The sequence below is a fragment of the Candoia aspera genome, chromosome 15, assembly GCF_035149785.1.
Source record: "Candoia aspera isolate rCanAsp1 chromosome 15, rCanAsp1.hap2, whole genome shotgun sequence".
NCBI lineage: Eukaryota > Metazoa > Chordata > Lepidosauria > Squamata > Boidae > Candoia > Candoia aspera.
Genome location: NC_086167.1, coordinates 12,646,511 through 12,671,543, shown reverse-complemented (window position 1 = coordinate 12,671,543; position 25,033 = coordinate 12,646,511). Strand labels below are relative to the sequence as shown.

At 42.8% G+C, this 25,033-nt stretch overlaps 1 long non-coding RNA gene across 1 annotated transcript in view; it reads right to left on the bottom strand.

The window, feature by feature from the left end:
• LOC134505800 (uncharacterized) overlaps positions 1-15,473 on the bottom strand; it is a 219,818-nt gene extending 204,345 nt beyond the window's left edge. Inside the window, exon 1 of the long non-coding RNA XR_010068749.1 lies at positions 15,395-15,473. This is a non-coding gene — a long non-coding RNA (uncharacterized LOC134505800). The remainder of the gene's footprint in view (positions 1-15,394) is intronic.
• Positions 15,474-25,033: the final 9,560 nt, after the last annotated feature.

Below are 25,033 nucleotides of genomic sequence, written 5' to 3'. Positions count from 1 at the left end.
AAGTTGGTCCATGGAATCACCAAGAATCAGACACAACTGAATGGATAGCGCGTCATCGTTGCCTTAAGTAGCTACGTAGTGCTTTACTAATCTTTAGATGGGACTCGGAGTTCATTTTGGCATCTTCGTGCTGCACTTCTAGCAAAACAGGTTGGAACATCAGCTCCATGATAACATGCCATAAGTTTAATTTCCAGTGTTCCTTGAATCTTTAAGGAGACGTATTCTGGGCTTGCGTTTTCAACCTGCTCCCGAGGGGCAGCCTTGTTATTTTTCTCCTCTCCTCTGAAGTGCATTGCTTTTTGAATGCTCTTGCAGATGCTGTTAATGGTGTGTCCTTTTTTTTCTGAAATGTGCTCCCTATTTAAAGGAAAAAATGAGCTACACGATTTTTGTTTCTTCTCCACCCCCACCCCGGACTTTCTTCGCAAGCATTTTGCTATAATGCACTTGACTGGCTTCGTAATTGCTTCAGGTTGCGTTATGAAAAATAAGATGCTTTGGCTTTAGTGTTTGGGAGCAGATTTTCATAGCCTTGGATAATACAGACTTCTTGTTTATAGAAGAATAAAGTGCATAAAGTTGTTTTTAAAAAAAAGAGCAAAGAAACGCATTCTGTTTGGCCAAGCGTATCTGCTCACTCTTCTGGGCTGAACACTGCACAGAAGGAGATGTTGCAGATGTTCTATCAATATTAAGTTCCTTATTTGATTAATCCTTTAAATTCAAGTATTTCAAATTCAAGTTCTTGTACCAGTGGTGCTACAGCAGTAGTGGATTCCAGGCCTAAATGGATCTAAAAGTATTTGGTACTTTTGCTACTGAATTAATTCAGTATCAATATTACAGAGTTGAGTGTCCATTATTGGAGCTTTGCTGAACCGATGGTGGTGGTGGTGGTGATGATGATGATGGAAGGCAACCCCCTTCATCCTCAATCAGTGTAGCCTTCCACATCTCAAGGGCCTCCTTATGGGAAGGGCTGAAGTAGGTGATCCTCATCATGCAAATAATAACACATTTCCACCTATGTGCCTTTGGGAAGGAAACCATGTCCTTGTCTTGTGAATGGGCAAAATAGATATACAGCACCTGGACCCCCTCTGTGCTACCAAGCAGTCTTACTCACCTCCCTTTTTGGCATTTCCGATACGTGCCAGCATAAGGGTTTGGTAAGTGGAGACTTTTCAAGAAAGTGCATGTTGTGGAACTCTGTTTATAGGAAGCTCTGGATGTTATTTCTGTATAACAGATGGAATATGGACTCTCGGTTCCATGGTATGCCAGTACCCTGATCCCCATGGGTTGCAAACTGAATGCTGCAAATTCAATTGGAACTTAGATGTTTCTGATCACCGCCGCCGCCACCTGGCTTGGTGATCTGGATCACTCCTGCCCCCCAGCCCACCCTCCTCCACTGTCTTGTCATCTTTTGCCCCAAGTTACAGTCTCATTCCTTGCACTTCTGCTGCTGAGGCCATTTCAATTAGCAGGAAATATGGGTAATTCAGCTTCCTGCATCGGCTTGCAAACACCCCCAGCTGGGCTAAAAGTGTGAGCTGTCGCTTTCCTTGGCAGACTCCATTTACTTCTCACAACCTTGCAAGTTTCCTGGTTTCTCAGCCGTGCCACTTGACACAGAGCTGCAACAGCACAACAATTCTTTGTGCGATGGCCCAACAGCTTGGCTTGAAAGCAAGAGTCCCATATTTGACCTCTAGAATGCACCTCCTGAGACTCTGCTTTCCCATCAAGTACCATAATCTGCTCTGAGTCCTTCTCCCCCCAGCCACCCCCATCCTCCACTAAAAGGAAGCACAGAAAAGTGATCCTCCAATTAAATGTTTAAACCATACCTGGAGGCAAAACGGGCTTAAGCCTGTGGATCATTTAACCCAGTATCCATTCTCCCTCAATGGTGAGTGATTCAGGTGAAAGCTATGACCAAGCATAGTTGAATATTCAGCATCTTTTCTGGACTGGCCAAGGAATAAGAGGCCCTCTTTGGAGCTGGGTTCACAGTTACCTAAAATGCATCCAAACATACAGACCATATTATGCCTTGAACAGGATAAGTTGGTTTAGAGTACAGCAAAACTGTGGCTGGCTTTCTGAACCACAATCCACCCTATTCCACCTTAGAATACTGTGCAAATCCAACTTTTTGGTAAAAATACATAGATGATTCCAGGGCTGGGAAGGATTGGTTGAAATGGCAAGTCACTGTAGACAATATTGATAAAGAAGGGCATCTTTGAGCGGGAGGCTGATTTGGAGAAGGAGAGTTGGCCTTCAAAGTTCATGAGAAGTACGATACAGTGGAAGAAGAGGACCCAAATGTTTGACCCCTTTTTTCAGGATGGGGCAGGTGGCAAAGTTCAGATTTGGTCCTTAACCCTTGCATTTTAGGATTATAAAAAGCAAACATGGTGCCAAAGATAATGTGATGTGCTGCCAAGTTTTGGTGGTGCCATCTTAGAGCACTTTGAGAATCACAGAAATAGGTCTGGGGAGGCACAGATTGACTACCCATCCAAGGGTTAAATGGATAAAGGGCTGGACTCAGCTCAGAGCAAATTCCCACAAACTTTTAATCCACGGCACAAAACTGTTACGTTCCCAGCTGATCATAGATGAAGCTGCTTTATTCTGAAGGATCCTCAAATAGACAAAGTGTGCCAGGAATAACATGTAAAATTAAATGTTCCCTTTTAACTGTCAATAGCTTGATGGGGAGGCAACAAAGAGAAATGCCTTTTAAAAGGTTTTGGGCCTCCAGCATTATAAAATAAGTGTTATTGAGCATTGCTGGAGAGGAAAAAACGGGGGGAAGAAAACACAAGCAGTGGACAATTGGAAGTATTCCAGTGTGAAAAAATCCATGTAGAATCAAGTGGAAGAGAAATGATATTGGTATTGGATGGATTGGACTGTAACGTAACTGTTTTCTGCTTAAGAGAATTACTCTTCGCTATACAATATTGTGCTACTGTTGTCTGTGCCTTGCTGATGGAAAATAAAAGGGGGCCTTTTGGATCAAAGCAATCATGAAGAAGGAATCGTGCATCACTTACATTTTTTGAATATTAAATAAGCTAAAGACTTTGAGGATACATAGAAAGGCTCAAAGGAGTTGCTGCATTATGGATTCCCCAGAAACCTTGGAAATAAATAGATTGGTGCAATCTTGATCCCTGCCCATTCTCCAGTTTTTTAAAACAGCAAACTCCAGACAAGGTAGGGTGGCTGGGTGGCACTGAGAAAGTTCAACGTGGGATATGTTGCTTGAGTGTAACCCATTAGGGCCACTCCAGGAAAAATCACCTTTCCCTGCCATTGCTCATTCTTGCCCAGTCTGATGAAAAAGAAGGGTTTGAAGTTTCTTTCAAAGGGGGAGAACCATTTGGGGGCATTCTCATTCATGCATCTGTTCAATAACCTGGGGGCCAAAGGCCTGCTATCAATCGTTCTTTAATAATTTCTCTAACAATCTACTGCCTCTTTGGTTATTGTGATTCCATTCAATTCCATCCTTCTGTGTAGTTGTTGCTGTTTTTCAGGAAGAATATTCCTGCCCTTGAGAATTTCTTCTTCCCCCACGTTATTGAACCGATGCATGAATGAGAATGTCCCCAAAGGATTCTCCTCCTTTGGAAGAGATGTACTAGACCACCTTTCTCTAAAGGAAGAAGAAATTTCTCAAGGGCAGGAATACTGGTCCTGAAAAACAACAACGACACAGAAGGGTGGAATTGAATGGAATCACAATAACCAAAGAGGCGGCGGATCGTTAGAGAAATTATTAAAGAACGATTGATAGCAGGACATCCACACCCAGCCTTTGGCCCCCGGTGTCATCTCCCTGTCCTGGTGGAGAATAACAAAATATAGACATGCTGCTTTTGGCTTCCCGCCCAGCCCATGACGTCCATTTGGATATACAGAAAGAGAGCAAACAAACCCTTTTGCCCAAGTTCTCCAGATAACTCTGCTCCTCCAAGATCTTTAGATGTTTGTCCTTCCTTGACTGCTCCTTTGAGAAGAGGAAGAACAAACTAATATTGCTTTACAGCTTTCCTGGGACAACCTAGAACGCATCAACAATGAAAGTTGTTTCTTAATACTCTTACAAGGATTTTACCTTCTTGAATCTTTTTTTTTTAAGTGTTTTGCTACACCACAGAGACAGTGTGGCGATGATGGAAGATAGAAAGCCTTTGCTTTCAATTCCTAACTTCTGTAGAATATTAATAACCACTTAGCTGACCCACAAATTTGTTGAAATGGGTCTGGGCATAACTGAAATAACCCACACACATTTCCATTAGCGTAGTTGGAGAAAGGGCAGGTTTTCACTCCTGGGCTGCCTAGAGGCAAATATTAAACCCATTCAAAAGACACTTTTTGCAAAAGCCTGAAATAGCTGAAGTGTCTCCTTGACCAGGAGGTAAGAGTTCTGAATCTCATTAACTATCTTATCTAAAAGTTGACTCTACAAAGTTAATCTGCAATATTTGGGAGGCTGGTAAAACTTTTTTTTCCTTCTTTCAACTTTCATTTCTCACCTCAGCACACGTACCACCCATTATTTTTCTACCAGCATTTGCATGTCTTTAAATTTCTCCATCCCTTTCCCCATCTTTAGTAAACATTTTACCAAGATAAATACATTTATCTGTTTGCTGTAGGGGTTTTTTTTGCCATTTATGTATGACTCTGTTTTCCTTGATTAATGTATCACTTACCCAGATAAATTAATTTTCAGATCTATAATCATCATTGCATTATACAATCCCTCCAACATTCGCTGCAAATCAATATGGCACCATTTGCATACCCCCACACCTCTAATGTTACCACAAACATTTCTTATCCATATATCCACAGATACATTTTTAAAGGGGGGGGGGGGGCTGACTTTTCCTGGAGAGAAAATCTATGTGGGAGAGACATTTTTTTTTTTTAAAGGCTATTATGATTGTAAAATAAACTATCACTTGGAGGTAAGCTAGTTCACTTTTCATTCCCTGAAGTATTGGGTTTAGGGGATTTGGTTCTCAAGTCAGAAGATTTGCAGGTGCTGAACTGCTTATCATTCACATCAAATTGATGCTTAGAGAGATGAGAGCTTTTCAAAATGCACAGTGTTAAAAAGAAGGCATTTGCCCTTCAGGACCTTCACGTTCTCTCGGAAAGTGGAATAAATGCTTTGAGATGGAACAGATCAGGCTGGATCATTCTAGCCTGCCTTAGAGTTAAAAATTTTCCAGGAGATGCCACACTTCTTAAGTGACATTTGACCACAATGAAAATCAGAGGCAAGAATTCCTGACATTTTTTTTTTTCTTCAATCCATAATATGTGCTTGGCTGGGCAACTGCTATAAACGCATGGTTGCAAATTGCCAGTTAAGTTAACTTTTTGTAATCTTGGGAGAGTACATTTATTTTTGCTGTAGAAAAATCAGATGGCTTCGCACCTCTGCCTAAGTGTGCTAAAATGACTACAATATAGGAGTTGGGGAGATTATTTCTTTAAAAAACGGAAAAGCCTTGGCATTACACGGCAGTCATTTTAAAATTACAGTGCTATTTTCAACTTCAGGGGGAAAAATACCCAATGTTTTGTGTTTTATGCTTTATGTTGTCTTTTTAAAAAAAAAAAAAAGCAAAGCCTCAGAAAGTTATTTTTGAGAATTTGCTTTAATTTCTTACTTGTTCCAAAATGAGGCGGAATCATCTTTATTGAATAAATAGCCTGAAACTCACTTACAGCCCCCTTTCCTTACTTCTAGCCCTATCAAAACAGTAATTTCTGGCTTAAAGATAGAGAACTGAGCTGAATTTTTCCAGAAATTATTTTTTTCACACCCCCTCTCCAAAAAGAAGGGGGGGAACCACAAAGAACCATTTTACATGGCACCCAATGCATTGAATTCATCTATAAGGCCCCTCAGCAAAAACCACCTGAGTTTTTAGCAAAGGTTTATTTAAGGCAAAGCTGTGTTTAGACAGCAGGTGAAGCAAATTCCAAGAAGCATTCAAGTATTAAGATAAATCTAAAAGGAAAGTGATGGAATAAATGCTGTTTTAACAGCTGGGCTCCTAAAATTGAAGCGTCAATGTCGCTATTTCAATTGAAGTTTGTACGTTGCCAATTTTCCTGGTAGCTGAGTCCTTAACATCCCACTGAAGTCTTCCCCATTCGCAGTCCTCATGAGCAAATGTGAAAGAATGGAAGTTTTTTTACAAGGTGTGCCATGGCATGGCTGGGCAACCGCCACCATCATGGCACTGTTGGCTCTAAATTGTGCCATCCTGCCTAACAGCAAAGAAAGTTCCTTTCCGAAGCCAAACCAAGCGATTCCGTTTCCCCATTGTTGCTGCTTTTCGGTCTCTGATCAAGGCAATCTGTTGCCAGATGCTTGGTAAATGTCTGCAATGAATCCTATGGGATAATGTCCTTTTTTATTTTTTTTTTAATGTACAGCTTTTTACTGTGATGGGTAAAACAACGCAATGATCCATATTAAGAACAAACAGGAGGTAACAGATTTCTCCATGCTTTACTGCGTGGAAATTGCAGCCGAGGGCCAGGATAATCATTTGTTAAGGGGCACAGAGGAGATGTTGGAGAAAAAGAAGTCACTGAGGGGACATCTTTTCCATTATTTTCATTCACACCACTGCTTGGACCATGAACAAGGCACTCACCTGAGTTGCCAGAAAGCCACAAAGGGGACCCACAAGAAAAAGTAACGATGAGGAACACAACTGAGGATAGAAGGAGATGTTTTGTTCCCTGTTGGTTTCAGTGTTCCCCCATTGAGTCCAATGGTGTTCTTCTCCACCATCTGAAGGATGGTCACTCAGGAGGAGGAGTGGACTTATTCTCCATCACCCCAGGGTTAAAATTACAAGAAGATGGTTGTGGGTAGACCTCAGGAGAAACTTCCAACAGGTTGCCCCATGAAGTGGTTACATCTCCTCTCTTTGAGGTCTCCAAATACAAGCTGGATGGTCACCTGTCAGAGATGCCTTAGTGGATCCTGCATTGAGAAGGGTGTTGGACTTGATGGCCCCTGATGTCAATTCCAACTCTGTGATTCTATGATTGGAAACCTACCCAAGTTCATTACTAGACTTAAATTTGTCTGAAGCCATGAACCTCTGTAATTCTCTGCATCAAGTCAAAGACAATAACTGCCCTGTCGACTGCTTAAAGATTTATTTTGGTTGACACATTGCCCAACTCTTAAGCACATTGATTAAAATTAAATTTAGTGCCACATCCTCAAGCTCAGGCAAGGATTGGGAATTTCCACACTGCAAAATCTAGCTACACTCCTGGCCACAGTGATATGCTCCCTCCCTTCTCCCTACCATTCTGTATACAATGCCGTGTTTCTTCCTTCTTGCTCCATGGATGGAGAGTACTCCATATGGGCTTAATTATCCTGATTTGTCCCCCACCTCCTTTAAACTGGAATATTGACCAGGAGAAGCAGCATGGCCCTGTCAGGGGAGCTGGATGTCTGGCTCTGCATTTCAATTTTGTCCCTTTTGTTCAACCATATTTTTTTGCATGTTTTGCTTTGATATTTTTAAGTTTGGCATGTTCCAAGAGCTAGCACAGGAAACAACAGCAAAGTAAGTGTGTCTGTGTGTGTGTGTGTGTGAGTGTGTGAGTGTGTTTGTGTGTAATCGGCCAAAATCAGTCCACTGCAGGATGAAGTCCTCTGAAAGTTATGGACTATGTTCTATCATGCTGATCCAATGAGGGTTGGTAAGGAGATGATGACGATGACGATGATGATGATGATTTTGACATCCCAGTCAAAATCCCAGACCATCCCAGACCAAGAAGAGGACAATAGCCCAAAATTACCCAGGAAGTGTCTATAGCTGAAGGGACTAGAACCTCAGTCTCCCTACTCTTTAATGGTATGTGGGAAAGACCTTGGGAGACCAGGCCAAGAGATGCTGCCTAGGGAATGGTCAGATGAGAGGACGTACCCGCAGCTGGATAGGGAGTGGAGCAAGAGTTTTCTTCTTCACTCCCTCCTCCTCTTCAGGGCTAAGCTGACGTTTACTTATCCGCTTACGCAGTCCTTCTTCAAGGTCATCTTTCTACTCCTTTGATGGAGGGAAAGGCACATTGTACTCCTCTGCACACAGCCATTTTCCATCGGGGCTCACAATATCAATGTTTTCCATCCATCGCCATCCAATATTTTTTTAATAATCAGATGATGGGGAGCCAAGCAGAATCTTTGATGCACAATGAAATGTACGGGAACATTGCCTTTTGGCTACATGGCCCCTTGAACGATCCTGATGGAATTCTATAGCTATGCTAATGTGCTTCTAGCAACACATGTTCAATTATTCAGCTCTAAATCATTTATTTTCCCCACCAAAGCTGTACGTCCTAGAGGATGAATTCAATGTTGAAACAAGGCGCAGACAGATTATAATTAGGGTTAGTCTTTTCCTAAAATAATTGGAACATATTGATCTGCAGAAAGTGAGCCTCCAAAAGCTTTGAGTATCAGCAAGTATTTTGAAAGTTTTCATTTAACAATGAATCAGATCATTAAGTGTGTGGAAGGAAACCCAAAGAATTAATATTTCTCAAATTGCTCTTCGTGGTACTTAAGCTGAACGTTAAATTAAGGATACTTTGTCACAGTCCCACCCACCTTTTATATTAGGGTCCTCCTACTTTTCTGGAGTGTAGCCCTTGGCACATTAATCCCAAGCTAAAACTGTGCTTCAGATCAAAATGTTCCAGATTCTTAAAGGCTATTGGGGTGAGCTAACCTGAACCATAGAGATTTGGAGTCACACCATTCCTACTTCTGCTGAGATTTAAAACTATGTGTCTCCTCAGGAGCTGCACACAGGAGCAGAAATTCAACACAAGTTCTCTTCTCAGGCCTTAAAATGAAGCCAAGATTGGCCATAACCCAGCCATTAAAATTAGACATCCTCCCTGGTCTTCTCTCTACATCATCCCCATCTCTGTGGGACATAAAGGATTATTTGTTTATTATTTAAATTTATATCACCGGCCATCTCTCCCGATGGATTAAGTTTGCAACCTCTCTGGGATGCAGAGAACTAGCCTTCCAAGTTGCATTGGCATGGACAACTTCACTAGAGGCAGGCAGGGAAGGGTTTTAAACTAACCTTCATAGGGTAGTTACTAGACTTAAATTTGTCGGAAGCCATGAACCTCTGCAATTGGAACAACCCTGGTTCCTTTGCTGCATCCAGGGTTGTTCCATTACTCCATTCTCAGTCAGAATAGGGACATCAGCTGGCACGCATCTTTCCAATCAGAGATGGACGACCAGATCTGATGAGACCACATGGCCCATCATTATTTCCCCACTGAACTTCCTAAGTAGCTGATGGCTGTTGGGATTCACCATCCCTGCTTCTACGGTACAGTAAGTGGAAGAATGCAGATCAATTTTACGGCATATGTTGCTCGTAAACACCAACTCTGTGAGCCTTTGAGTAGCCGGGCTATATTTTTATCCTTCCAATGTTGAAGAATAGGTTTTTCATCTCTAAGTAGGGCAGAGAGAATCCACTTTCTTTGTCCGTACATCAATGTCCATGCAATAGCGATATAGTTCTAAAGAATATGATCTGACAATACTAAGTTGAGTTAATTCATTTAATAGGGTCTTCCCCAGAAGGAACAATCAGGGGACTTTGTACAAATAGAGGTTGAAAGGAAACTTTAACAACATGACAGCTTATTCGAGTTTTTTTCTCTATATAAGCACAATGGAGTCCAGGAAGTCCAAAATATTATTTTTGTTGAATAATATGCATGTAATGTAATGTAATATGTGTGTGTGTGTATAACCAATATGAAAAATAAATTGAAAACCTTTTGGGCCCAGATAGAGTATTTCTGATAGAGAAATTAGAGCCAGCTAGGTGTAGTGGTTAAGGCATCAGGCTAGAAACTGGGAGACTGAGTTCTAGTCCTGCCTTAGGCACAAAGCCAGCTGGGGGACCTTGGGACAGCCACTTTCCCTCAGCCCTAGGAAGGAGGCAATGGAAAACCACTTCTGAAAAACTTTGCCAAGAAAACTGCAGGGACTTGTCCAGGCAGTCTCTGAGAATCGGACACAATTGAACAAATTTAAAAAAACAATAGAGAGATACAGATGGAGAGATACAGCAAACTAAATTTGAACTAAGCAAACTAATTCCAAAGATCTGCATTTGCTTTAATACGTTTACACCAAAAATATTGGGGAAATGGTGAAAAATCTGGTCAGATCTTGGCAAATCATTTGAAGAAGAAAAAAGAAGAAAAGACTGATATATAGTATCCATTATGAAAGATGTAGAAGATAAGTTATGTAATTCTTCAGAAAACATAAATTTTCAGTTCTTGCAATTCTACTCAGCTCTGCATCATCAACCTGAGAACGTACCGCATAAAGATACAAAGGCTTTTCTTTGCCAAAATTGATCTTCCAAAACAAGTAGCTGCTTTGCCTACTGATGAAATTTCTTAAAATGTGATCTTAATTTTGAGTAACACTAAAGATTCAGGTCATGATGTATTTCCTGTGGAATGAGACAAAATATTTTCTGATGCACGTCTTCCTTAACCTTTTAATTTCTACAATAATATTTTGGGAGATGTTGTTTCATCATTATCATTTAATGAAGCCTGTAAATACAATTATATCCAAATCAGGGAAAGGTCAAACTCTACCTTTCAATTATTAAAAGATCTCTCTGAATAATATTGATCTAAGGTGAAAACATTTAAGATGTGAACCTGGGAGCAAAACGTGCATTTTCTCTGTTTTGGCCTCTTATTCTCTGCAGCACCGTTTTTTTTCCGCCTGAAATCCTATTTAACATGTTTTGTCATCCAGAAAATCAACTCTGAGTAGAAGGTTAAATATGAAAGAGCTTTATGCATTTTACACTGATTGTTATAGAATCAGTATTTCTCCCTGAAGATCTGAAATTTGGAAAGATAAACTACAGTTTCTTTTTTCCATTGTAGCTTTTTCTTACATGCGGATGCCTCTTAAACCGTTTTAAACAGGCAGACACAGTTCGCCCAAAGTGGTCAGCAATAAATCATGCTTTACGGACCACGCTGCCTGGGTTTACAGTGTGAAATCAAGCAAGCCACATTACAGTTAGCACATTGCACCAAGGACTGCCAATCGGTTGAGAAAACGGAGTCAAATGGAGTCAATTGCGGTTAGACACTTGAGTCTGGAAGTTGAGTTGGTTGGTTTGCTTGCTTTCCTGAATCTGGGGGAAAAAAGTTGCGTCCGGTCCATTTCGCTTGATTTTCTGAATAGCTGAATCCATTCTAACCCATCTGATTGTATTAGAGTTGACTTCCCAAGGCAGTTCAATCCAAGGATTCAATCAGATTGGCTTCAAGCTGAAATTACACAACCCTAGAGCATGGAAAGATACCAATCCTGATTGTTCTGGAGTATCATTTTATAAAACTAAACCGAATCTAGATTAATACAAAAACATCTCTTCCTAACATCTGGGGAGCAGTCAAGGGAAATATCATCCCGATAAAAAGTGCCGAACAGTGACCTTTAAAATCTAGAAAACAACTTCATTAATTAATGATGCTTATCATTTGACTATGCTAACTATCACACTATGCTAACTATCACACTGATGCCATAGAACATTTTATATTACTAGGTGTCTGAAGTAATGCTTCTGCAATGCAGAAAAAATCCACAGTGGGGGGAAAGTGTTCCAGAGCAACAGGTCTAAGCTGAAAGATCATGCAGTATAACAGAAAGTGAAGTTTTCTCTAAAATATTTGAAAGTGATGCATGTGGAGGACATGAAATAGATATCCCCAGCTTAGAAAAGATAAGGGGTCCTTATCTGAAGTAGCCTCACAGACTGTCACAGAATTTTAAAGACAGTCTTTATAACATCTTCAGTGTGACTTTATCTAGAGATTCACTTAGGAACACATAGAGTTTTATGCTTTGTTCACTGGCTTTCTGAACTCAAAGCTTTGTTCACCTACCCAGATTTCTATTGCCTTTCTACCCAACTTATTGTCTAGCTGGCCAGTGAATTCCATAAGAACCATGGTGAGAAATCTACTGCACACAGTATCTTGCTCTGTTGATGGCCCCAAAGGACTACTGTTCCCATCCCCTTTTATGCCAAAACTTGCCCAGTCCCCATTTAGTAATCTTCTCACAACTCTTTGATATTTTTCCCCCACAGGGCCAGGGTCTCCACCAGCTCACATGAAAATCATCTCTTGTTTGAGAACCACTTTGGATTTAGAGACCTATTTTGTTTTGGGAATCATCCTTTGTTGAGTGTTGGTAGAGGTCTTTATTCTGGCATTTACCCTCATGCTACATAAGCTGAAATTTTCCCAAATTCTTCTGCCTCTATGGCCTACTTGGAATGCATTTCTTGTACCCCACATTTCATACATGCCTATTCATAAGGTAAAGGTAAAGGTTTCCCTTGACGTAAAGTCCAGTCGTGTCCGACTCTAGGGGGCGGTGCTCATCTCCGTTTCTAAGCCTTAGAGCCGGCGTTGTCCAGAGACACTTCCGGGTCATGTGGCCAGCATGACGACACGGAACGCCGTTACCTTCCCGCCGAAGCGGTACCTATTAATCTACTCACATTTGCATGTTTTCGAACTGCTAGGTTGGCAGGAGCTGGGACTAGCAACGGGAGCTCACCCCGCCGCGCGGTTTCGAACCGCCGACCTTCCGATCGACAGCTCAGCGGTTTAACCCGCAGCGCCACCGCGTCCCTGCCTATTCATACCATCACCCTAATACACAGTGCAAGGTGTAGCTCTAGGAACTGGAAAAATGCAGGTCAATATCTATATCTACAGAATAATGCTGGTGACAATATAGCCACAAGAAATGTCCCAACCTAACAGCAAGGATCCATCAAGAAAAAAAAAAATGCATGGCAACCCTAAATGTAAAACACAAAAATGCTGGGAGCAATCTAGTAGAAAAATCCACATCTTAATGTACTATAGGACTAGCAGTATGCACACCTACTCTGGATAAAAAGAGACTGTAATGAAAGAAAGCATCATGGTTGGCTGGAAATAGAGGTGGAAAGCAATGTCACCCATCTGCTGATGGGCCATGCTGCCAATGGCAGCCATTTAGTGAGAGTACCCTGGTCTCAAAGATTGTCTATCCCTGACTCAACCTAAAGGCTGAGAGAGAGACAGCATGGAAATTTAAGAAGAAGCTGGGGGGTTCCACCTGTTCCTCTGAACCCTTGAAGTCTGCTTGATTTCAGATTTCCTTCAAAGATCCAAAGTCTGGAGAATCAAACCAGACTATGTTTACCCTGTGTAATGGTATGTGGGAAAGTCCTTGGGAGACTGGAAAAAGAGATGCTACCAAGGGAATGGTCAGATAAGAGAGACTGATGTTGGCTGCATGGGGCAAACCAGACAGGAATCACAACCAGATGAGCTAATTCTACTTTATTGTAAAGCTACATTGACAGAATCTTGCAAGTCTGAAAGCACAGGTCTCCCGCTGTCTCCTGTGCAGCCCAAGAAACGAGGGAGGGTCCCTTCTGAGCCTCTTGCTGTGCCCACTATCCAGCTGTGGGCTAAGCCCTCTCTTATCTGACCATTCTCTGGGCAGCATCTTTTCACCCCATCTCCCAAGGTCTTTCCCGCATACCATTACATCGAGGTATCTGTTTTTCTACCTTGTTTCTAGGATGCTTTAGAATTTCTTTTGGTGAAGTTTTTGAGAAAGACTCAAGAATATTGGGCAGCCCAGACTGGACAGTTTTCAATGGAGCTCGTCAGGATGCCCCTGGGTCTCTCCTCTCCATGTAGCAGTGTGCTGGAGGAGACATACAGGGTACTACTGTTACACTTGGGGGAATTATCAAAGCCCTTGTTAAAAGAATTAGTCTGAAAGAATTTAACATTGCAACCATGAAACAAGGCAAGAGAATATGGAGTGGAACGCTGAAAAAGGAGTTCTTCAGCCCAGCTTGTTGGGTCCATAAAAGCAAAGGACTTAAAGCAAAGCACTTGCATTTAACCTCATTCCAGCTCTTTCAACAATGTATCGTAATGATCATTTTGCCTTGATGGCATCTCACAATGCCTTGGATCAAGGACCCAACCCTTTCGTAGGAATGAGGTTGAATGCAAGTGCTTTGCTTTTGTGGACCACAAAGTTGCAGCTCAATCCTCTGCAGAAGATGCTGGGAAGACTCCCCAGATGGGGCGTGCTCATACATTGTTACCTAGAGCATTAATCCTTCTTGTTTCTTAGACTCACTTGGTTCCAAGCAAACATCAAAAAAGGAGAAATGCTTGAAAAAGGATCTCTTTGTTTTTCTGGACCACCAAGTAAAGTTCTTTTCTGCCCCCCACCACCACCATCTGTGCCTGGAGAGCCCCTGGTGAAGAAACTGGCGGCACCGAACTTCTTCCATCTCGAGATACTTCCTTCAAAGAACTTCTGCCAGGAGCTGACTCAAGACAGAAGCTGACAACCAATCGAGGATTTGCATCATTTAATCACTGTCTTCCCTACTGTCGTGAAAGGTTATTATGTTTAAATTACAGGGTGAGTTTCCAGATTTGCACGTTATATGGCAGAAAGAGAATGAGTAAATACATAACTGCAGAATCACACCTTTTATTATCAATTAAGTTTAAATAGGAATAAAGCAGGTTTGGGTTTTATCATAACACAACCATCTGCTGCTTTTGGACTGATTTCTCTCCAACTCGCCACTCAGAAGCTACATACAGCCCTGCGAAAGGGTTGGGTCCCTGATCCAAGGCATTGTGAGATGCCATCAGGGCAAAATGATCATTACAATATATCATTGCAAGAGCTGGAATGCGGTTAAATGCAACTAATGCTGAAAATAACTTCCCTAAATTTCCATTCAAATAAAGAGTAGTTGTTGTTGTTTTTTCGCTTTAAATACACCAACTGTTTTAAGAGGACCATTTTTTTTTAAGGAAATAGCGTATGGGATAGTCCCACAATTTTGCCTGTCCTAAGGAGAACAGATTTGGCCATTTGTCTTTAGTTGAAAAAATATTACCTATCATATACACAGAGTATAGGATCCAAGGTATGTGACTAATAATTCCTTCTTGGTTGTAATGTATCATAGTTCATAGGGTTGGAAGGGGTCCTGGAGATCACCTAGCTATTTTTGTCTTTGAGGGGGGTAGAATTGTACTTTCATACTTGCAAGACTGATGTCGGCCTTGCAGGGTAGACCTGACAGGAACCACAAACAGATGAGCTAATTCTACTTTATTGTAAAGCTACATTGGCAGAATCTTGCAAGTCTGAAAGTACAATTCACACACACACCCCATCTCCTTTACAGCCCGAGAAACTAGGGAGGGTCCCTTCTGAGCTTCTTGCCCCACCCATTATGCAGCTGTGCGCTATGCCCTCCCTTATCTGACCAATTCCTAGGCAGCATCTCTTGGCCCAGTCTCCCCAGGTCTTTCCCACATACATTAAATCACCCTCCCCTTCAGACTCATCCCCCCCATCTCCTTTACAGCCCAAGAAACTAGGGAGGGTCTCTTCTGGGCCTCTTGCCCCACCCATTATGTAGCTGCAGGCTAGCCTGTCTCTTATCTGACTGTTCCCTAGGCAGTGTCTCTTCACCCAGTCTCCCAAGGTCTTTCCCACATACCATTACAGGGACTAACAGTTGAACCATTCCAACAGCTTGGAACTCGTCCTAATTTAATTTTGGCAGGACTGGCAAAGCAAGTCAAAGACAGTTGGTGGAGTTAAAATAAATCAGTGTTCCCAGCATCTTTTTGATGTCACTCAACTAGTCAATTACTCCAACTGAAAAAGCACTTAAATAGATGCCTTCAGAGAGAAAAAATGATTCCTGAAGCACCCCTGATGAGATACGTTTGGCCTGCAGACAAGCCTTCTTAGCATAACTAACTTCCTCCAGGTGACCGAGGGCACCTGTCAATTAAATTGGTCACCAGCTTCTCACTGTGCATGCAGTTTTTGTCCTTTTTTCCTTCCCTCATCAAGAAAAATGGCAAAAAGCTCATTAAAGACCCATAATGAGAAAGGCAGCAGTTCAACAATAGCTTTTTGCAAAGGGCAACATTTCACAGCACCAGGAAGGATAGATATGTACTTTCCAAGGCTGTTGACGGTAATTTCTTTCAAATGATGGATTGAGAGCAAAAAGATCAAGCTTTCTCCTGGCTATAGCAATCCTTTTCGGTTGCTTCTAGCTGCCATTCTTGCAGAGGAAAAGGGGGGTCATCTTCTTATGCTGAGGACCGTTGGCCAAACCCATGCTTTTGCTAACACTTCAGAAGGCTTCTCTCAAAGGACTGAAGCACCTCTACATCTCCCGTTGTCGCTGAACTGAAGCTTCCAACACATCTAGACAGTATGGCCAATGACAAGGAATGTTGGGACATCTAGGTCCCTCATGTAGGTCCCTCCTCTGCTGGTAGCCTTCCGGACTCATTAGTCTGGATCTTTTCTCCTGCACTTTTGAGAAAGCTGCACATGCACTTAGCTGCCCCACCCTCCCTTCAGAATGTGGCTTCTCAGCTTGCAAGATGACAAGCCAGGGAGCAGGGCTGTTTTCATACAGCATGCCTAGTTGGTTTTGCCAATGACTCTTCTTCATAGTAACCTAGAGTTGGAAGTTCCTACTGAAGCCCCCACGTCCCTTAAAGCACAGCAAAATATCTAGCCACCTCCACTTGAATATATCAAGCAATGGGGGACCTACCACCTCCCTTGACAGATGATTCCACTGTTGAACTGTTCCTAGTATTTAGAAGCGTCCTTCAATGATCAGTTGGAATCTACCTTACTATAACATCAGATCATTATTCCAGAAGGCAGGTGATCGTACAGACTGTATTCTATATAGGATCTCTCTAGGTACATGACATGTCCTGATCTAACATGGATTTGGAAGGGGATATCAAATCCAACATCTTGATTGGGGTAGGAATCCAAATTAAGATCGCCGCCCCATATCTTGGCTCTGCTTGGATTTTTCCAGTGAATGTCCTTATCCAGAAGATCCTCGCTCGAGCAATTTATCATGTACTTTACAGCCAAAATTTTAATCCATGCACCAGGATTTCACTCAAAAATTCTCCAAAATATTGTCAAAAAAACTTGCGGTAATTCAATCTAGGATATAGATCATGTTGGGTTACACAAATTAGTTCCCTGCACAACATTTGGGAAACAGGAACATTTACTTCAGGAAATTGAATTATGGGGTTTGAAGTCCAATGTTTCAGGAGGGGCCCAGCTTAAGGAAAGCTGTTGTGTTGAATTTAATCATCTGCATGGGGCCCTTCAAGTGACAGCTGCTGCCTTTGAGATGGGGCCGCTTGACTGCATAATGCTACATCATCTAGGTAGGTTTAGCCCTGAAAAAGGAATAATTGCATTGTTTAGCATCATTGCAGGATGTCATACAAGAGAAAGCCAGGGTGGTTTTCTTTCATGGTGGAATAATGGTTGCAATTTCCAGAGAATTACGTTTCATATGAACGTTAAGAAAACCTTCTTAAGTAAGAACCAAATACTGAGGGAGTGGGTAGGCTTCTCTTCAATAGCTGTGTTCAGGCGAAGGCTGGATAGCCATCTCTCAGCGATGCTTCAATTTGGATTCCTCCAAAAAAATAGGAGGGTGGGCTTGATGGCTTCAGGGACCCATTCCAAGTCTTGGATTCTATCTTCTCTAGCTCCCTTGCCTGCCATTTTTAGAAATGGACACTACTTGGCTGCAAGGAGGCCTTCTGCATGTTTCCAACCAACCCAACGTTCCTCTAATCTGCTAGAAAAAAGAGATGCGCTTAGCTTCTGGGGAAGATAGAGTTTCTGTTTCCCAAACCAGCTTGTTCAGTGCAAATGCTAGCAGAGGCCATTAATGTGTGTGTTGGGGAGGGGGGGTAGGATAAAAAGCTAACATGGCTTGGAAAAAGAGCCGATTAGAACCAGCTGAAAGTTAAGAGTGGGAATGAACAATCACAGGGCAGATAGCCGAAAAGGAAAGGCACAAATTTAATGTAACAAATATGTTCAACACATTGGTATAATTGGAAAATGGAATTGTCCTGTTGTTGTGTTCTGTGTTTAGCTTCCCAGCAATCATGGAAAGGAAGTTTTCTATGGTAGCTTGTGCTGCAAAACCATTAGAAAATATTCACGACCTGAGTTTTTCATCCCCCTGCCCCCATGAATGAGACATTATTTTAAAATGGCATCAAATTTAAACCAGTGTATAAAGCGGGCAAATTTGCAAATGTTGGATGCTGGAATTCCTTCTCCTTGGCAGTGAAAGCAAAAACAGTTTTTAGATTTGCTAAAGAGACCAAATGCCTGGAAGGGGGGGGGGGGAAGCGCTAATTCTACAATCCAAATCTGCATCTTATCCCACTACCAGTCCTGGAGGATTTATGTCTGATAACATAAATGCAGTTTTCTGTTCCTCTACAGACTTTTTATTTAATCCAGATATTTATGGTTTAAATACATTTCAGTTTTGGAATAAAATGCCAGGGCCTGAGAGAGAAAAATATTCCAACTCTTCCTTTTAATTATGAAAATACTCAACTGTTATCAAGGATCACACTGCATTGTTTTTCTAGTTAAATGGGTGCTCCAAAACAATCAGGGATCCTAGTCCAATTGGGCTATCATCACCGTATTGACCTCCAACTTCAACAGACAGTGGTTTCCTGATTGTCATGACTGGGAAATCTCAGCTAAAGGACTACTCCATTTGCTGTTGCCATTTACTACACCTCTCTGTGAGGATAAGAAGAGCTGGTATGACCAAGTAAGGGTGTGTTTGTGCGTGTGTAAAGAGAGTATTTGGCTGATTGGATCAGAATGTCTCATTCTGATAATGACTATGTCTATTTCTGTGCAGAGTAGGAAACAGGTTCTCATGGTCAGGCAAGTTTTATGCCCCAGGAGGAAATAGCAACTCCAAGTTTGGAGTTATTTGGTTAGCTAGGATTGGTATAGGATTTTTAGCAGAAAATAGTTAATCATATCTACTTGGTTTGGCAGAACGTCTGTGGGTGGGCATCATGAAGCAAATTAGAGAAGTTGGAACCCAACACTTTATCTGTATAAAGCATGTGTTGTTTTGCTTAGCTACAGATTGCATGGACATATCATGCCAAGCAGAGGTTGCTCAACCCAGGTTTAGTGAATAAGCCACAATGCTGGGTTTGTGTAACAGGCCACACCAAAGCTACTTAAACCAAATTATGGCTTAGCACAGTGGGGGACTGCCATCATTTGCTAAGCTGACTCAACCCAGTCACAGTTTAGCTAAGTGTGACATGCAAATCCAGCTCTAGCTTCTTCTCTTTCCCTATCCATTCCTCTGTGCAACTCTCCTGATTTGGATCCTCCCCATCCTTACTATGCCCCCTCTTCTTAACAATCAGTATAACAAGTCCTAACCATGTACGTAAATTGGAGGTGGAGTGTAACAAGTAGTCTGACCCATTGTCTTTGCACTAGGCCTGCTAAGGAAATGCAGTTCAGAAGGAAACAAGTTCTACCACCCCAGGCAACAAAAGACATGGCGCCCATGACTTCTCCACTGGCCATCCATGCCATCTAATCTTGGGATGAAATTGTAGGGATTTACTTTCCAGGTAAAAGTGAAAGTGGACAGGGATCTCTTTTGCAACCCAAACGAATACACCAATCTTATTGCCTAGAGTGAACTCCCCGCTACTTTCTCCTGGCTTTGTGCTGCTCTGCAGGAAAATGGTTGATCTGCCTGGGGTCGTGTCACCTGCCAAGTGGGGTAATTCCTAATAAGAAAAGGATTATGAACGTAGTCGAAAAATCACTCTAACATGATGTTGCTAAGCAATGTGGGACTTGTCACAAAATACTCCAAGATAATATTTCTTACAAATGAAACACGGCAGGCAGCATTTCAAAACATGCCTTGAGGGGTTTTAATAAGCACCGACTTAGAATTATGGTGATTTTGGCAAAGACCAGATTGGGTGGGAAGAGAAAGATTTCCCCAAATGAGAGAAGCAGCAAATGAGATGGAACACACCAGGAGGTTTTCAACGAAGCTCAGAGGGAAAGGATAAGATGAAACATGCAGCTAGGGAGCAAAGAACTGGTTGTTTGAAAAGCATCAAGAAAACAGGAGTTATGAAAATCAGCTGAAGGTGGTGGAAGGAGTTTTCCTTCCTTTCATCATCTCTGCCTTGCAAGCATTCTGAAGATGTGGCAGTCCCTTCTGAGCTACTTGAGTCATGAACTGAAAGATGTTGGGGAAACGGATGGTTCACCCAACCCAAAGAGGTCATGTCCCATTCTGGAGTGATTCCCATCTTCTTCATAGCCTTCTTCTACCCCACCCTCCCTTTTCGGGCAGTAGGAGTGCACTGACTTGGTAAGAGACTACTTGAGGGAGGAGGGAATGGAAATCCCTCTTCTGTGAACTTTTCCAGGGTTAATTCTGGCACTCCTAACACATATCCATGGGTTTCTTGTTTAATAAGGGCTAGGCTCCCTGACTTACCTGCCTTTTAAAAAAAAAGTTTGATTTTTTAAAATTGAATGGGATGCCAGTATATTCTGCTTCTCAGGAGTCAAATTCCAAGGAGACGGGAAAGCCACAGGCAAGAATTAAGACCGTTCCAGGAACTTCTCACTAATATCTTCCAATGTATCCTCCTGATACAGCAAGTGATGTAATACCTTTATGATCAACATATTATTCCTTCCTTACTAAAGGGTGAGGGCATGTACTACTTTACTAAAGGGTATGGACTACCTTACTAAACCCAAAGAGTATGTATAATTACTGATGGCAATATTTGCTTTACTGGTAGGCAAAGGAAGAACTGTGGGCCTGGGTTCAAATACTCTGGCATTTTCATTTAACCTTTAAATAGCTCAGGTCAGCAAATTCTATCTGAGCCCAGACATCATTGGCTAGGGCTTAAAGAAATGAATTACTGAACTACGGGAGATTTTTTGTGAGATCTCTTGAGATGCTGGACTTCTTATGAAATCTCATATTTCACTATTTTTAAAAATTTTATTTGAGGACCCAGGTGGGCATCTCTGGCAGATTTGGCAGGTCCCTAAGATTGCAAACTGCCATCATGTAATTTCTGACACTCAATAGCCTTGTGGGTGTCCCTGTCCTCCACAATTCTGCCCAGTCTCCCTTTTAAAGCTGTTTATAAAAATAAACATTGATCTGTTTGAAAGCTGAGCCAAACCATCCTCTTTCCACTACTCTATCTCCAGGCAGGGATAGTTCCACTCCTAATGTTGAAAGAAAAAGGGAGAACAAAGGAGTGTTATCAGTGCCTCCCCCTTCTGACAGATTCATTCTTCCTTTTCCTCTTCTTCTCCCCTTCTCCCTCTTCCCTCTTCTTCCTCTTCCCCTTCCTCTTCCTTTTCTTCATTAGTCCCTGCACTTGTTCCTTTTTCCTTGTCTTCTTCTGACAAGTGAGCATATCAGTGTCTTTATGCACACACACACACGCCATAAGCAGCATCTCTACTAAGCGCACCCTCAACCTATTTTATTCTAACTCTTTCCCCCCCCTCCCTTCTTACTTAGAGCTTCTCAGATTATATTTTATTTGCTGTTTGTGGAATATGTTTTATGGCGCTGTTCAATCGCTGTGCCAGGCCTCCTGTTTTATTGGCAGAGTTGTATTTTAATTTGCTTTACTTTAAAATGTGCGAGGCTGCCTTATGCCTTGTCATGGCAAGGTGAGAGATAAATACTGAACTGAATCAATAAAAATAACACCCGATCGACTGAGGAATCATACAAGTTTCAGGTAGTGGGATAAACATATAAAAGGCAGGGACAAGGAACAGCAGTCAGGAGCCGAATTTAGCAGGGGGTGGAGCTTTAAGAGGACCAACCCTGCTTCTCCATTAGGCTCCACCCCAACCATTATCTTTTACACTGGGCAAACAATCCCAAGATAACTAAAACAAAGCCCACCGTCATGTATGCCCCAATAATGGACTGCAGTTGGTCTGCAGGCCCAAGGTCGCCCATCCTTCGTTGAAATAATGAGAAAGAAATGTCCTTTCTAATCTGAAAGCAAGACCCCCCAAAATAATAAGAACATTTTTTCTGTTCTCTTTTTCAAGGAGCTTCCCAACGGTCACACCTCCTTCCTTTTAAGACTTCCTCCATTTACAGGAAGAGAAGTTTGTGAAGACCAGCCTTCAGTCTCCCCTAATGGAGAACTGTGAGTGACCAATGCTAATATAATCCTGTGCAAAAATTTATATTCTTCCCGTTTAATGCAATTCAGTAGGATTTCCATCCCCGGCTTCTTGTACCCCAAGATGTGTTGGCAAATTAAATAACACGGTTGTAAATGAAAGATTAACAGCAGAAGAAAGGGAGACAATAGGTAGAGGCAGGGCAAAAGAGTTTGGATGTGAGGTTGAGAAACGGGGAGAATAAAGTGGATTTTCCAGAGGAGGGACAGTGGGGGTAAAACCCCACAGCACAGGCCTAATTAATACATTTTTGTTGGGGGGCAGGGAGAAGCCAGTTTTCTCAAGGTTTTGTGCCTTTTGTCAGGGGCATGGAAAATTAGAAAAACCACCAGGTGTTGTGGTTGTGTGTCTGAGAATAAAGAAGATAAATTGAAGACATTGTAACAGGAAACCACATTTAGTCTATGGTAGCAAAAAAAAATCAGGAGTCTGGTAGCTACAGCTCACAAAAGCTTCTGCCTTTTAAATAGTATTTGTTCATGAGAAAAAGTGCCCCAGACTTCTGCTGAAGATAAGCTGAGAAGCGATATAGTTATGGTGCCCATATTTTCTTGGAAAAAATAAAGGACAATCCTGAAAAAGGGGCTAACCTAAAAGAGTTCATAAGGATTTTTTAAAAAATTAATTGCTTATGTTTACAACTTTGCTTTACAAAGGGAAATTCAAGAGCAAAGGCAAGAAAACCTTTACCAAAAGGCGTGTTCTGCTAAACAATATCTAAAATCAAACGGTATTCATTTCCATTTCCATATTTTTCCAAAGAATGTGGAAGACTGTGCCTTCAGTGGTACCATTGGTATGGTAAAAGTTAAAGGACGAAAATAAGAGACAAAAGTGAATTTTTGAAAAATAAATACATATGGTCACGGTAGATATAGTGTCGCAGACAGGAGGTTGAGCTGAAGTTAGAAAATCTGTTCAAAGGCTGTTTCTGCCCTGTACACAGCAGTTCCATTCACACAATGTTCTCCTAATCTGGTCAGTGAACTAACTCATGTTCCAGCTTGGCCCAACAGCTCAAACTCTGAACACACCTGATAGCCTGGGTTCACCTAACTTTTTTTTTTTTTAATCCATTCAGTTGTCTCTGATTCTCAGAGACTGCCTGGACAAGTCCCTGCATTTCCTTGGCTGGGTTTTTCAGAAGTGGCTTGCCATTGCCTGCTTCCTAGGGCTAAGAGGGAGTGGCTGGCCCAAGGTCATCCAGCTGGCTGGGACTAGAAGTCAGTCTCCTGCTTTCTATCTTAACCACAACACCAAACTGGCTCTCTTCACCTAACATACTAAACCCAGCTAACCAGGCTTAAAATTCCCTGTCATTCATTGCCCTGCCTGAACATGCTGTGGGAACACAACAGATCAAAGGCCTAAAGCAAACCACTCTACACACACAAACACACACCCATTCCAACTCAGTAGTTCCCCGCCAAAAGCCAAAAGTGGCTTAAAACCCACTATCCAAACATCCCTTGCCAAACGCCCATCATCCATCTATCTATCTATCTATCTATCTATCTATCTATCTATCTATCTATCTATCTATCTATCTATCTATCTATCTATCTGTCTATCAAATTGATACAGCCCCCTATCTCACCTGACTCATCCAGGTTTCCTACAACCCAACAGACCTTGGAAAGGACAAGCAATCTGGCCGCATCCTCTTTTGTCACATCAGACCTCCTCACCCTGGCCCAGTTGTTTCGCTTAACCCCCCCCCCCCCCAAAAAAAAACCCCAGGCATTGGTGGCATTTTCCTGGCAACCCAAATCGACGTTTTGTTTGCTCCCTTTGCTGCTGCTGCTCTTCTGAAAAGTTGCATTTTCTGTATGGCAGGTTAAACTTTTTTAAATGGCTATTTAGCTTTCCCGGCAGGGAAAGAGAGAGAGAGAGAGAGTGTGTGTGTGTGTGTGTAAATTGTTTGATTCTTGTTTTGCAAGACCCCGGGGAGAATGAGTTGGATCCCCATGAATGATGACGATGACGATGATGATGCTGGGAACCATGATGGAAAGAACAGCACCCCTCCGGCACGCTCCGTTCAAGCGGAGCTTCTTTTAACGGAAAGGCAGCGCTCTAACGCTCAAAGTCGGGACGGGACCAGACGCTCCCCCGGCCCCTCACCTAAAGCCAGGGAAGGGCTGCGCCCCTGCGGCTCTTGGGGTGTCTCCTGGGCCCCCTTCCCGACCCAGCCCGGATCTCTCAGGGCGCCCCCTCCGGCCTTCTGCCCGCTGCACCCCAACCACCGCCACCGCCCCCCGGAGGCGCAACCCGCGCCCGGGCGCGCGGAGTCCGCCAGTCCAGCTCGCCGCTGCGCTGCGCCTCGACGCGCGGGAGAGAGCCCCGCGCCCGAGCCAGGAGCGCGCGTCCTCTCTCGGCAGCGCCCCCTCCGGCCTGCCCGGCCCGTGACGGCGCCTCCTCCTCCTCCTCCTCCTGCTCCGCCCTCCCTCGCCTGGCTTCTCCTCCGCGGACGGAGGACTTCCCCGGCCGGGGCTGCGCTGCCTTCAGAGCCCGGCGGCGGCGGCGGCGCCTCCGTGTTGCTGGGTGGTGACTGCGCCTCTTCGGGCAGCCGCCGCCGGAGCGCGAAGCCGAGCCGAGCCAGCCCCCCGCCGGGCGCAATCCGGAGCGAGGAACGGGGCGCGAGGGATTTTTGCCACCTCCGGAACTCTTCGC